General features: G+C 44.4%; 1 protein-coding gene and 1 long non-coding RNA gene across 4 annotated transcripts in view; one reads left to right on the top strand and one right to left on the bottom strand.

Moving 5' to 3' along the window:
• Positions 1 to 7,120: 7,120 nt before the first annotated feature.
• On the bottom strand, positions 7,121 to 11,325 carry LOC310848448. Its single transcript, XR_014566406.1, has 4 exons — positions 11,173 to 11,325; positions 10,690 to 10,801; positions 9,728 to 9,796; positions 7,121 to 7,892 (listed from the first exon to the last, which is right to left on the bottom strand). It is a non-coding gene; the product is annotated as an uncharacterized lncRNA (long non-coding RNA).
• Positions 9,302 to 15,781, top strand: part of LOC310848408 (uncharacterized protein) — a 70,994-nt gene continuing 64,514 nt past the window's right edge. The window contains exon 1 of one of the 3 annotated variants that reach the window (XR_014566326.1): positions 9,302 to 9,442. The gene's annotated coding sequence lies outside the window, so the exon portion shown is untranslated. The other 2 variants (XR_014566327.1, XR_014566328.1) reach the window with 2 other exon arrangements.

Here is a 15,781-nt window from a genome sequence, read left to right as displayed (position 1 = left end):
CTGCCACATCGAAAACATGACTTGCTGGCCATAGCAGACACTTGTGAGGCTTCCTTACAGCTCTGCCTGCTAGTTCCCCCACGCTCTATGGTGGCTCTATGGTGAATTCGCCTAAGAGCTTCCCAAATTTCAAATGCAGAACTTAAATTTTCCACATGAGGTAATTGGGAATCGTCTATCGATACCATCAACATGCATCTAGCTTTAGTGTCCATTTTATCATGTTCCCTGTTCTGAGCATGTGCAGCAGCCTCTTGCTCTGCTGTGGCATCTGCTGCAACAGCCACAAACGGCTTTCGCCTCTGGACATAGTCAGCCCACACTTCTTTGGCTTCCAACCAGACTTGAGCCCTCTTAGACCACTGCACGTAATTAGCAGAGTTCAACTTTGTAAAGGGAACCTGGAAATTTTCCACTGCCATTCTTGGGGTCTGCTGCTACTCCCTCTGTGTGCCCTTGCTTCTCTTTCCCTTTGGGATTTGTTTTACTCACTTTTCAGACGCCTCCAGCCTCCTCTGAAGCCTTTTAAACTTTTTTCCCTCCGTCTCTTCACTAGCAACCTACCACCGTCCTCTGTTTTTATTAACAAAACAAAAACACAACGGGAGGTCAAGCTAGCCTTTTGCAGCTAATGAAGCTGTAAATCTTCACTTACGCAGCTCTCTCAACTTTCTGCAGCCTCTCAGTTCCTTTAAGAGCTGGATTTACGACCAAGCCGGTCTTCTCTCATCCGAAAGCTGCTTTCACTTTCTCTGCACACAATACAGCTGTAGAAACGTAGAAAGAGCCATAACCTAAGAGAGTCTGTGTACTGGTCCAGTAAATGCTTCCGCTGCGCAACCAGCAACAGTTCTCTTTGCAGAGCATTAATTAAATCCAGTGCAGAGATTCTTGTTGCAGTACAAGCTTCAGAGTCTCAGTAGCAAAGGAATAACGACACAGGGAAGCCTGTCTTTCCAAAGACAGGTTTATTGCAGACAGATAACAGAAACACCTCCGGAGCTTTCAGACATTTTTGCTTCACGCCCCGCAGGCAGAGAAAACAAACACTCTTTATATACTGAGCAACTTAACAACTTAACGAGCTTGACTACTTAAAGTCACATGACATTGCTAACTTGCCAGCGTCTTAGGTTTCACACCCTAACAAAAGATACGTCTGAATGGAGACCGTGTGCATTCTTCTCGCGGAAGTTGAACAAATCCGAGAGGAACTACACAGTATACGACCGAGAACTGCTCGCCATTCATGAAGCATTCCGGAAATGGCGGCACTTGCTGATTGGGGCGCAGCACAAGGTTCAAGTCCGAACTGACCACAAAAATCTGGAATACTGGAGAACAGCCCGAGTGCTGAACCAGAGACAAGTGCGATGGGCCCAGGAGTTCTCCAAATTCCACTTTGAGATTCGTTACGTGCCCGGCTCAGAGAACGTGAGGGCGGACGCTCTTTCCAGGAAACCTGAGTACTTAGAGGGGGAGGGAGCGCCTGAGGCAAGGCATGTAATCCCTGAAGACCGCTGGGTGTGTGGGGCGGCATTGGTGGGGCAGAGGGAACTGATAGAGGGTACTGAGAACGATGAATACGCCCAAGAGAAACTCAGAGAGCTCAGGAGGACAGAGGAGAACACAGGGGGGTTTGAAGAAAAGAACGGGGCGTTGTATTACAAAGGGGCACTGTACATACCCGATGGGGAACTGAGGGGCAGAGTACTCAAGCAGTTGCATGACAGCCCCACAGCGGGACATTTTGGACAGCACAAAACCATGTGGTTGGTTACCAGGGAGTTTTGGTGGCCCAAGGTGAGGGAGGACGTACGGGAATATGTCAGGGGTTGCGACAGGTGCCAGCGAGCGAAAGGAGAGAGGGTGGCGCCAGCGGGGCTATTACAACCCTTACCCACGCCAGAAAGGCCATGGGAGGCAGTATCCATAGATTTTATGACGGACCTGCCAAAATCCAAAGGCAAAACAGCTGTCATGGTGGTGGTAGATCTATTAACCAAGATGTGTCATTTTATAGCTTGTTCACATGCGGTCACAGCGGAGGAAACCGCCAAGTTGTTTGTAGAACATATTTTTAGGTTGCATGGCGCCCCCTTGAGGGTTTTGAGCGACAGAGGGAAACAATTTACTTCCAGGTTCTGGAGGAAACTTATGAGCTTACTGCACGTAGAACTCAATTTCTCAACTGCCCGGCACCCAGAAACAAATGGGCAAGCGGAAAGGGCAAACGGGATTTTACAACAATACCTGAGGTGTTATGTAAAAGACAGAGAAAATGATTGGGTGGATAAGTTACCTCTAGCAGAATTTGCCTACAACAACGCTGAGAACGTGTCCACAGGGATGAGTCCCTTTCTGGAAAATTATGGGTGTCACCCCCGGGCATTCCCAGGAGAGGGAGGGGAGAGGTGGAGCGTGCCGGCGGCGGAATATTTTTTTGAAGAGATGGAAGCGATCCACCGTCAGCTTCAACTTAACTTAGAGAAAGCCAAGGAAGAATATAAGAAGCAAGCAGACAGAAATAGGAGGGAAGGTGAAACTATAAGGATGGGAGACCGGGTGTGGTTATCCACCCAAGGACTACCGTTCAAGGGCGGGAGTAAGAAATTGAGACCCAAAAGATTGGGACCCTTTGAGGTCATACAGCAGGTCAACCCAGTAGCATTCAAACTCAGGCTGCCCAGTCACATGAAATTACACCCAGTATTTCACAGGTCATTACTGTCGCCGTACCGAGAGGGACGTGAGTGGGGGGAGCGTGAGAGAGAGGCCACCCAAACGCCCGTGATAGAAGAGAGAGAGCGCGACATGAACGTGGCAGGAATCATTGATTCCAGGTGGAAGGGGAATCAGGTGGAATATCTGGTAGAATGGGAGGGGGAAGTAGAATCGGAAAACACTTGGGTACCAGCAGAGGTAGTCAATGACGAGGTCTTAATAGAAACATTTCATCAGCGTTTCCCAAGAAAACCGCAACCCGTGGCACGATTTAGAAGGGAACACTTTGGGACCACCGATGAGGAAGGAGAGTTTGAAGGGTTCCCAGAGTCAGGGGTGGGTGAGGAAGCCGACTCCGACGAAGAAGAGGAAGACGGGGAGAGAGACGGTACGCCGTGGCTAGAAGTGTTTGAATCCTCGGACGACGAGGAGAGTTCCTTCAGGGGCTTTCCGCCCTCACCGCCAGTGGGAGAGGAGGCGGGAGGGGGTGAAGGGGGCCCTGGGGGGGAGGTGGATGTCAGGGAACTGCCATCGGAGGGACAGGTGGTGGACAGGCTCCAGGAGAATAGGAGAGAATCTGCAGCAGAGGAAGGAACCAGCAGGGGGAGTGCAGGAGTCACAGCGGAGGGGAGGCTCTGGGATACTTCTAGTGAGAATAGCGAAGAGGTAACAAGACCCCCGTTAGGAACTCCCACCCTTCGCCGGAAACTGTCACGCAGAGAGTCACGAAGGCGCATGTCCGTCAAACAGCTTTTATGTTGGCCTAAATTCCGTAGACGCCCACTGTCAGATTCTACCAGCGACTGACGGAGTCATGCTTTGGGGGCTCCGTTAGTGCCTCGGTTTGGATGACCAGCCAAACCCCAGAGGGATCAAGCTTTTACGCACAAGCAGCTCACTATCCCATCACAATGGGGAAATTGCTTCCCTGGGAATCCAGTACATGCTATTGACTTTTGTTTTGTCAGCCTGGCAGGTGACTAGCTTCTAGCTAGTGTGTTTCTGAAATGGAGTTCTTCGCATTAGGAATATATTTCCCATTAGGCGCTCCACAGGCAGATCTATCCTTCATTTATCAGTGATAGGGCCTCTGAGCGCAGTGTCTTGGAAACATTTTGTGTGAAATACGTATCTTTTCCCCCTTCCCCTCTCAGCCAGGCTGTTTAATTTAGTGAACAAAGCTGTCACAGAGAAAGGGAGAGAACGAGGGAGAGAGGAATCTGCCATTTCCCCAGCACACCCCAGGCAATGGCTCTGTGTGCAGCTAAACAAATAAATAAATAAAATATGCCCATGGTGTGTGGCTGCAAAGAATTATACAAGAAGCCTGTTATCAGGGTATCATTTTTTTAGTGCCCACACAACAAAGTGAGGGACCTCAGACCTGACACACCTGGGGGTGGGGTGGGGTGACAAATGATAGTATAACACCCACCCCCGGAAATTATACAAAAGTATTTGAAGCCCCTCTGTTTTCTGAGATGATGCTTCCCCTGAGGGATAACACTGCCTTTGAATTACTGTGCGCCTTCGGTCTGCTTGCCTGGAATATTGACAAGGGTATGTTTGCACCGTCCAAGAGAGTTCCTCGAGCTTATCTGGTTAGCAGCTTGTGCTGTCTCCACCTAATACCGTGATCTGTATCACTTAGTGCTGAAATTAATTGATCATCTACTTATGTATTAAAAGGCATTTCGATCCCACTGTCCTATCAGAATAGGTGTTTGAAGCAGCTAACCGTTCAACAAACAAATTGTTAACAGCCACAAACACTTCAGCACCATATACTGTACCTACAGACAATCTGACTTTCTGAAAGGCAATCAAGAGACTGAGTGTGTTCCACACCTAGGTTGCAACCACCAAAAGGGCCTTTTTTGTGGGTCTAAGTATACTCTGGGCAGCTCCCAGTCGAGTGTTAAAAACAAAACAGCATTAAATATTAAAAACTTCCCTCAACAGGGCTGCCTTCAGATGTCTTTTAAAAATAGGATAGCTGCTTATTTCCTTGACATCTGATGGGAGGGCGTTCTAGAGGGTGGGTGCCACTACTGAGAAGGCCCTCTGTCTGGTTCCCTGTAACCTCACTTCTCGCAATGAGGGAACCGCCAGAAGGCCCTCGGTGCTGGACCTTAGTGTCTGGGTTGAACGATGGGGGTGGAGACCTACAGGTATACAGACCGAGGCCATTTAGGGCTTTAAAGGTCAGCACCAACACTTTGAATTGTGCTCGGAAACATACTGGGAGCCAATGCAGATCTCTCAGGACTGGTGTTATGTGGTCCTGGCAGCCACTCCTAGTCACCAGTCTAGCTGCCCCATTCTGGATTAATTGCAGTTTCCGGGTCACCTTCAAAGGTAGCACCATGTAGAGCGCATTGCAGTAGTCCAAGTGGGAGATAACTAGAGCATGCACCACTCTGGCAAGACAGCCTACGGGCAGGTAGGGTCTCAGCCTGCATACCAGATGGAGCTGATAAACCCTGGACACAGAATTAACCTGCGCCTCCATGGACAGTTGTGAGTCCAAAATGACTCCCAGGCTGCACACCTGGTCCTTCAGGGGCACAGTTACCCCATTCAGGATCAGGGAGTCTCCCACACCCGCCTGTCCCCCCAAAACAGTACTTCTGTCTTGTTAGGATTCAACCTCAATCTGTTAGCCTTCATCCACCCTCCAACCACCTCCAGGCACTCACACAGGACATTCACTGCCTTCACTGGTTCCGATTTAAAAGATAGAGCTGGCTTTAGGCACAGAGAAAGGCTGTTTCATTTTCTCTGCCCTGATTGTGTTTGCTGTGATTGTGGGCTGTATTTTAGGGGCTCTCCAGATTCCTATTTAATTGCACATTTATAATGATTCGGGCTCACGATGCTGTCAGGGCAGTTATACACAATCCTGATTTCAATACTGCCGGTTCCCGCAAAAGTTCTGGGGCAGTCACACAGCTTCATTTTTAAATCAGTGCATATCCTGTAACTTCCTGCTGAAACGTTCTAACTTTTTTTATTGCCGTATACATTCTGATTTACATATGCCTCATTTTTATTGCACTACAGGCCAGCAATGATGTGGCCGACTTGGGGAAGAATCACAGAACAGCCAATAAAAGCAGGATAAATCCACCACTAATATACTCTTCCTGGCTCAAGAGCATGTTGCACAATGCACCTGCAATAAATCACTAGCTTGGAGAGGCCCTTACTGCTTTATTGTGTTTTAATAGTTACTGCAAACTATCCTAGAGCTTGGTCACGTGATTCTGCGGCAGGCTCTGAAAGAGCAGGTCCCTTGAGTGGCCAGTTGTGTTTCTACACGTGAGCACACTCTCTTGTTCTGTAACGCAGCATTCCGTCCAGGTGGTTCATATCTAGGTGTCTAGATAGTTGAGTAACTTTTTTGGATTTCTCCCCGCAACAGGAATGGAAGGTTCAGGCATAGCCGAAGAGGCAGTACTACAACCTCAAACAGTAAACGTTTTAACTTAAGGATCCTAATTCATCACTGATAGCCAGCCCAGGCTTGTTATTCTGGCCACTGAACGGCCATCTATTTTGTGTCCTGCTGTCATTTATACTACTCAAGTTGATGCTGTGTAGTAGTTCATCAGACACTTGAAAATATTAATTGCTGCGTCCTCTGGCAAGGACTGCAGTTCAGCTACATGTTCTGCCTGATTATAAAGGAACTGCAGTACTGTTTTAGGTTTTTCTTGCTATATACTTTGGCTTGTTGTGTTTCAGAAGTGAGTTGATTAAACAAGTAAAAAAACATTTTTTCTACATACGCCATTGGCTTATCACCTTTGGTTCCCATTGCTAAGTACTCATACTATTATGCTTAGGGTCTGCATATTTGGGAAACTGCTGAGGATCTACACCAGGAGTGGCCAACTCCCGAGGGACTGCAATGTGCTTTCAGAATTAAAATCCGGCAGTGATCTACCACCCTTTTTAGGGGTTCAGGTCAAAGTTGTTGAGCTTTCATTTAGGGAGGGGAAATGCCTCGTTTTATGCCCATTTTGTTGGGGTTCCACTTTGGGGAAAACTTTTAAGGGGGAAGGGCTGTGGAAGCATTTGGCTTCCACCAAAACAGCGCTGTGGAAACATTTTGCATCACAGCAAAAGCTCCGTCTTCTGTTACAGAGATCAGGAGAAAATCCAGGCAGGGGAGACGGGGCAAGGCCGGGTGCTCTTATGCAAAAGCAAAGGGAAATGAGCCCGTGATTGACAGCAATCGGCTGCAACCTTCCGGGGATCGACCAGTCGATCCCAAATGTCCTGTTGGACACTATCAGGGGGCTCACTGCCAAGAGTTCTGTAGATCTCTGCTGCTTCTTCACTGTTCTTTACAGTGAAGAACAATTGATAGTTAAACCACTTTGGGAATGACCGCTCCCCACATTAAATGGGGGGAGCCCTTTGCGTGGTCACACGCAGCCCCCTGGACCTTATGTGGCACCATTAGCACAGGCTCAGCTTCGCCTTCCCCAGGTGGGATGCCTGGAGGTCTCCGCCTACCTCAGCCAGTTGCCCAATCCCGCCTGGGGAGGTGTTGCCAAGGTGATCAGGCCAGGTAGGTCAGGTCCCCACACAATAGGGGGAGGATCTTACCTGGGAATCATCAGTTGGCTCCAGAGCAGAACAGAATAGGTGTCTCTGATGAACTCTCAGCACCCTTAACAAACTACAACTCCCAGAATTCAGTCGGGACTGTTTAGAGGGGTATCATAGTGCTTGTAATGTATGGAATGGATGTAATGTGTCTTTTATCATCCGGCAGACATGAAATAAATATATTCCTTACTGGAATATTTTCGGAGATTAAAAGAGTAATGACCCCACACCGCTAAGCAGTGCTGAAAATGTTCTCCTCTTTTAAACAGCAAATATGTTGATTGCGATGTTGAAAGACTGCTTAATGATGTCAATTTCCAACTCGGCTACATTAAATTTGCTTCTCCAGCAATCTGTCATGCCTTATGTCCTAGTTATGCTGCCACTCTGTGTCTCAAGGGGAAAGGATAACCTTTGTGCCATTACCATCTTTACACAGCTGGAACTACCACTCTGTGCCCACCAGGATTCTCAAACAGATGTCCACACGAATGTCAACACTCCACGCGTTAGATCCAAACAAGCAGATGGGTTATTTAATTGCAATGCTGGAAAGCAAAATACAGTGTTTTATTGCAATAGCCAGATTCACTGCACATTAAGTGCCCCCACACCCAATGGGAATGGCCCAGCTTGGTCTGGATAGTTGTAAGATGTTCAGGGGTTTAGCTAAACATGGGGAGACAGTCTTGGGTGTCCAAAAGACCTTGTATACCTGTCTTCTGAATTGCTCATTGCTCTTTTGCCCACCAGATTAGTATTGCCTGCTTCCTGTTCCTCTCTCTTTTCCTCTTTTGTTTGAACCATGTAACTAACCGCACGCACAAGGCTGGAGCTCGCTAGCCCAGACTCTGTGTTTGAAGATCCTTTTTGTATTTTGTAATGAAGTGGCTTTTGCCTGTGTTGTTTCTGCTGCCTGAGTGAGACCTCCGATTACTTTAAGTAGAGCATTTGTGAAGTTTGTGGTTTTTCAGAGAGAGGCAGAGGCAAGGGGAGCACATTGTAAGCACTTAATTCTGGGACATCTAGCAGATCTAACAACCTATATTTTCCCTGCATTGCAAATACTGTGTTTTAAACTTTACTGGGGGCTGTTTTGGCTAAAGACTGAGTCAAGCCCCACACAGTTTTTCTTTAGTTCAGGCAGTCAGCCGTTTGTTTTTTTCTTTGTAGCTCCCCACACATGTGGGACTTCAGGATTAATTGGTATTCACCGGTTATTTCCCAACAATTTAGCCCCCAAAATAGTTAGTGTAGGAGCCAGGAAGTACCTAGCTCAGACCTTGCCTGAGGCTGCTTACATACACCATACCTTTGAAGGACTTCCCCCACAGAATCATAGGGACTGTATTTGGTTAAGGATTTTGGAAACTGTGGCTTGGGCAGGGCGCATATGCTTAAATGTATGGTGTGTACACAGCCTTAGCTATCCCAGGACCAGCAATCTCTTCCTGCATGCATGAAAGTACATATTCATACAACAGACACACACTCTCACACACACCAAACATACAATAAAATTCCTCTAAAGCAGGGTTTCCTAAGCTTGGGTCTCCAGCAGTTTTTTGACTACAACTCCCATCATCCCTAGGTAGTCAGGGATGATGGGAATTGTAGTCCCAAAACAGCTGCAGACCAAAGTTTGGGAAAGCTTATTCTAAAGAAAGAGGAGTCAGAGGTATGTTTTATCTCTGATCTTTGCACTAAGCATCACAGAACTAAGATCATAGAGCTGCAGAGCTGGAAGGGACCTTGAGGATCATCTATTCCAACCCCCTGCAATACAGGAATATGTAGGTGTCCCATAAGGGGGGGTCAAACCTGCAACCTTGGTGTTATCAGCACCATGCTCTAACCAACTGAGAAAGCACATGCCTCCTTCTTAAAAGGCAGCATTTCTACCCACCCAGCAGTGGGGTAAGGTGAAATAATGCCTTTTCCTGTTGAGCTGGCAGAGGGCCTATCTCTGGTCTAAGATCAGAGAGGCCTTTGCTGCCTTTTCCTTTCGAAGAGGGCTTGTCTTTGGTTTTATGCTGCAGTGGTTAAATCAGAAACCAAAGATCACTTTAACTGTCCTGGGCCTGGCATCATTCAGCAGGTGGGTGTGATTAACTTAAAATGGCCTTGCAGGCCCTGGGGAGGCTAATTAGGCTTATGGGCCACAGGTTCCCAAGCACTGGCAAACCATTTTTATTTTCAGCACAAATTCAGCACAGATTAACGCTGAGACTCAAAACCTGCAAGAAACAACTCCTTTATGGTAAGATGGAAGTTAACTGATGTTTCCTTTCATGTAAGAGAGTAGCTTGAGTATATCTCTTAACCTCCTTTATCTTTGAAAATACACAGAATTTCAGCAAATCGTTTCTTTCATTGTACTTACCTCTGCAGGGATCATTAATAATGTACAGCAACGCTTCTCCTCTTTTGAATCTCTGACCTTATTACAATGCTGTGAAAGTTAAAAATTGGGAGAAAACAGTAATGACCTTCAACGAACTATCTTAAGAGAGAATCAAAATTGGCTGTTGGTATATTCAGGCAGAACATGCCCTCTTTATATACGATTACGTAGGCCTGTTCAGTGGGCTAACACCAAAGGCAAAAGCTACATAATCTGCTTTACAAATAGTTTGAAGATGCCATTTTAGATTCAGCATTATTTTGTCGCTTATCAAGGCTGAAGAATTCTCACTATCTTATCTGCCTTTCCCCCTGTTTTGATGAAAATAAATTTCCTGGATGCTTACATAGCCCCTGCATACAATTGCAACCTCCCCCCCAACTATTTGCATGGTGGTTTACAAACAACAACCACCATCAAGGTATGCTAGGCTTCTGCCCCAGGGGACTTACAAATTATAATGGAACAACACCCCATTAAATTCTCTCCCTCCACCCTCATCCCAGCCAACAGATTTGTCAGAAAATTTAATAGCAAATTATGTAAATAAAGGTAATTTATCTGCATAATTATATTAGTTGCTATTCCCATTGTGGTAAAAATTCCTGCATAATCACTGATGGAAAAAAAAGATAGCAAATAATTTGTCTTGGGTATGTTGCGGAACAGTTGCCTCAGATACTGCTTCCTGTGGTTTCATATGGAGTTAAATGGTGGTAGCTAAACTGAATTTAGCTGGCTATGTAAATTACCCGTCTTCTCCTATGTGTAAAATGCTATGCTGGCCTGGCTGTGAGATACGTGTTGGCTCAGAAGTGGTCAGACAACAAAAAAAGACCTTGTAACATGAGATGACTCTTGTATCCCCAAAATACTGTTGTTACATTAAACTGCTTTAGCGATAGAACTGAATACTGTACTCATAAATATTAATATTTTACCTTTAAATAAATCCCTTAAGAAGGACTTGGACCTGGCTTCCGGCTTACAAAGAATTTAATGGATCATTCGCCATCACGTAATCCTTCATGAGGTCAAATGCTTTTTTGGCACCTATCAGATAGGATTGACATTTGAGGGTTGAGTTATAAAGCCTTGATAATGGAGGCATATAATGGGAAAACTGACAGACCTTTAACTATAGCTGGGTGAATAGCACTGCGGTCTTACAGGGGGAGAGAGAGAATATCCCCCAACCCCCAACCCCCCCAGGCCAAACTAGATAATATGGCAGCATATAAAGTAATAAATGGCAAATCACTGAAGCAAAAGTCCATTTTCCCCCCTAAAATGGAGTGTAACAAATCCTCAGCCTGTAGTCGAAAGACTAAGATTTCCAAAATTTCTGGTGAAAATTGATTGCAGCAGAAGTATGTTTTTGATTGTTAGTACAATGCACTTGGGTTGTCACAGAAAAGTATTACTTGGTTAGCCTGGAAGCTCTGGATGTCTCAGAAATGATAAGCTGCTTTCATGGGCCGTCTTTCTATTAGAGCTAAGGTAGCTTTTTTTAAAAAAAGAAAACACCTTCTCAGGTTGAGAAGGCAGAGGATATTGCCTGCTTCTGATTGGATTTTGTGAGCACTGTCAACCCTCACCGAATCCATTGTGATTTATGACTCTTTCAACCCCTGCACAGAGGAAACCATTTGAGAGCCTGTGAGCTAAAGTGAAATAAATATTTGGGGTGGAGGAGAGTGAACGAATCCAGATGATTCCAGAACAGGATGGGCAATATGTGTGTATGTACTTGTAAAAACAACAACACCAAGCAACCCACTGTTGTGGTAATTTTGAGACTTGATTCTTGGAAGGGATCTATGTTCCTCAGATCACAGAGAAATATGTAGCCACACTGTCATGTGGTAACTTCCACCATTATATATTCATGTGACTTGAAAATCGCTTCGGTGGTTGGTGCTGGTTACAGAGCAATTGCTGTGGTGCATGAGAGAGAGAGACTAGAAAGTTAAAAGAATGACCATTACTGTTGGAGTATCACTGATAGTGCACTTTCTTTTTTAAAAGAAAGTCCTTTTTTCTTCTGTGCCCGTCGAGAGCTAGTGTGGTGTGGCCAATGTGGTGTGTGGCGTTACAGTGGCTATGACCAGGGTCAAATAAATATGTTTTACTGGTTATTTAGGCAGATGATACTACTCTGTGATGCTTATGGGTCCAGCACTATTACCATTGATGTGGTTTCATGTGGCGATGGTAGCATTACTGTGTGGTGGTTTTCTTCTTTTTCTGGATATGGTGCTTGGCTTCACTCTTTTTATTACTGATCTGTTAGCCGCCTTAAATCTTCTCAGAGAATGAGGAGGGCGGGTTGTTTTTTTTTAAAAAAAAATTACAATAAAATTTTTAAAAAGGCCTTTTGGTATAATCAGTGTTTATTTTTATTTATTTATTTTTAAACATAATTTTTAATTGAATTTTTCCATATTTCATTTTAATTCAATACACATATTCACAACATCTTATTTGCTCAAAGTGAGCTTTGACTTCCTTCTACCTCTCTTTCTGACATCTCTATAGCCTATAACATATCTTTCGCATTCCCATAATCACTTCTTTATCTATAATCACCTTAAGAAATCACATTCTTATTTATAAATCAGCATCATAATTTCACATTACAAAACATTTCATGTTAATGCTACAAAGGTTTTTAAATGAGTATAGCTTTCTTTCAAATAATAAATAAATTTGCTCCAGTCCTTTTGATATTTTTCTTCTGGTCGATTCCTGATTCTCCCCTCTCCTTCGCCAACTCCACAAATTCTACCATTTTTATTCTCCAGTCTTCCAATGTAGGGAGTTCTTGCTGCTTCCACAAATTGCCTATGTTTTTGAGGATGGGTTATTAATTTATTGGCTTTGGAGTCGCCTATTATACTATACTACTACTACAATTTGACTTGAAATGTTCTTAATGATAACCAGCTGTATACTGTTCATGTCCTAAAATTGGAAGTACTTCAACCACTTTGAGCACTGATGTTTTCAACCTTCAAGAAAAAGTGTTTTGTTTTGTTTCTAACTCTCAAGTGAACATCCATAATCTCCCCTTAAAATTAACCACTGGTTTATGGAAATCCCACACCATCTTCTAGTTCCACAGAAATTACTACTGTAATCAGAAATTCTCTTTAGAAAGAAATGTCAGAGGAGGAAGGGAATATTTCTCAGACATGCTAAATCAGATACTGCCTATCTCTCAAGCTGCTTGCTTTTGCCCACCAACTTCTAAATTTGCCCTTTCAAAAAACCACATCAGGATTCATTTTTAAAGATCAGGTGAAATGCAATAGTTGGCATCTGTCAGCCTTGAGAGACAATGGGGTGCACCTCCGGAGGTGAAGTCAACCTTCTTAGAAGACCCCACACCAGATTCCTGTAGGGTTTACTTCTTAGCTTTAGCTTTTTCTTCTCTTGAAGATTTCCTGCAAGGCGGTGGAGGTTTAAGATCAGAGTTTTCCTTCTTTTTTTAAAAAATATATTTTTTTATTAATTTTTTAAAATTGTTAAATTCATATGGCCATCCTGACCCAAGCCAAACTGAAGGTAGTGCAAGGTCCCATTCTGAACCAGAATTTGGGACCAACAAGTCTCTGCCTCTGAATGTGGCCTTAACCTTTTATCCTCCTCGGTTAGGTAAAGGTAGAGGGACCCCTGACCATTAGGTCCAGTCGTGACTGACTCTGGGGTTGCGGCGCTCATCTTGCTTTATTGGCCAAGGGAGCCGGCATACAGCTTCCGGGTCATGTGGCCAGCATGACTTAGCCGCTTCTGGCGAACCAGAGCAGCGCACGGAAACACTGTTTACCTTCCTGCCAGAGCGGTACCTATTTATCTACTTGCACTTTGACGTGCTTTCGAACTGCTAGGTTGGCAGGAGCAGGGACCGAGCAACGGGAGCTCACCCCCTTGTGGGGATTCGAACCGCCGACCTTCTGATCAGCAAGTCCTAGGCTCTGTGGTTTAACCCACAGCACCACCTGCATCCCTTATCCTCCTCGGTTATTGTGCCTCAAATATATCTTCCTTCTCACCACTTCCTCTGCTTCTGATGCCAGTGGAGGGTGAAGAACTGATAGGGGAGCAGCAATAGCAGGCAGTGCCCTCTGGGACTAGAATTGCTATCCCTCCCCAGCAAGGCAGCACCTCTGCCCTTAAGAGACCTCAGGGCTCTTGGGTCTTACGCAGCTGTGTAATGAGAAGAGTAAGCACAGTACCAGCTCATGCAGCTGTTGCTTTGAAGCCCTGATGATTCATTACACATCTGACAATTATTCCACATGATGCTTGAAACTGATATATTATTATTTTGCCTCTCTGCATTGCTACTCTTGTCTCCTGATAGCTTCCTGTTTCATTTCCTGAGTGGGACGTTATCAGTTTAATTTCAGCACCGCTTCATCGAAGGGCCCCTTCATGTCTTTTTGGAGTCACTAGAAAACTGATTGCTTCCTGCACTATGAAGGCCATGTCTGAAGGCCTGAACCGGGTAATGGGGTAAAGTGTTTTTCAGTTTGATCTTCCATTTACCGCACAGGAAATAGCCATGCTGTGGCAGCACTGACACCACAGAGTTAATGTGAGAAGGGATTGTACATTTAAGAAGGCCACTGCTGAAAGCTATTATTGAAGGCCTTTCCAAGATGGCTGTGATGCATGCTGGTCACATAAGCTTTGTGCTTCCTTACTATTCTCTGAAATCTATGCTGTCTCCCTGTGGATTCTTAGTGGTCTGTAACTTGGCTTTGGTTATGTACTATCATAGGGTTGCCAGGACACAATTGACTTGCCGCATTTCGGAAATTCCCCCCGGACATCAGCTACGCCTTTGAAATATGGACGTACCTCCCAACATTTCTCTAATGAAAATAGGGACATCATAGGGTTGTGTACTGCTGCAGGAAGCCATATTGACTCATTTCCTTTGTATTGTTCCAGGTGAAAGGAATTTTGGTTAGCAGTACATATACAAGACCTACCTGGATTTTTTTATTATTTAAAAAAGCTTTGGCTATAATTGGGAAAATGTTGGTATACTTTTAAAATAAAACTAGACCTGTATGAGTTTTGGTGGCTTTCCTCTCTTAATTTTCATCTCAACATTTGCATATTTAGGGGCTAAGAAACATAGGAGTTTGGTAACTGTTTCTCAAAATAAATGGTGGTTGATTTAAAACTACTTTCTTGACAGCAGTTTCCATCCTTCTTTGTGTTATCAGACCTTTGGTGCGTGCATAGCACATGATCTGGATTCACTGCCAGTTTGCTCACAGGCTAATTAGATACCATGTAGGAAAAGGGATCACACGCGCACACACACACACACACACACACAATCTGATATCACATAGGGAATAGGAGAACATTGTGTTACAAGGCACGGAATAATTATTTCAGTAGGCTGAGCATAGAAGTGTTCAATCAAAACTTGTGCTTTAAAAGAATGAAATTTGATTGAACTATTTAAAAGTGTCCTCGAAAGGGGAAGAGTGGACCCCTGTGGGGGGAAAAACTTGGAAAATGTGTAATTTTTACTCATCCCTACTTAAAACTCTGGAAATATCAGATCTCGTGACCTAAACCTCCATATTTAAGTATTACACCTAAACTGTTTTTAAGTCTTATATTGTTTGAATGGACTTGCTTTAGCACACATTTTAATTGTAGATATTTATTTTAATGTTTTGATGGAATTCTTTTATTGTGTATTTTAGGTATGTATATTTGTATTTCTTTAGAACTGGTTTTATACCTGTGAACCACTTTGAATCCACCTTGGCAATTAAGCAGGTAATAGTCATAATATGCTTATTATTGTGCTATTTAAGAAACAATGGGATTGACAAAAAAGCATATATCACAGTGATACTGCTCTCTCAGCCACTGCAGGCACTGTAACTATCCAACAGATTCATTTTACCCCTGATGGCACACTCTTCCATTGTCTCTTGAGACAGACGGATGCCAACAACAAATTATATTAATCTAAGATGTAGACATATTTAGAAAGTT

The sequence above is a fragment of the Podarcis gaigeae genome (assembly GCF_964106915.1).
Source record: "Podarcis gaigeae genome assembly, chromosome: 7".
NCBI lineage: Eukaryota > Metazoa > Chordata > Lepidosauria > Squamata > Lacertidae > Podarcis > Podarcis gaigeae.
Note: the sequence above shows the minus strand (reverse complement) of the source record. Positions and strands in the feature narration are given on the sequence as shown.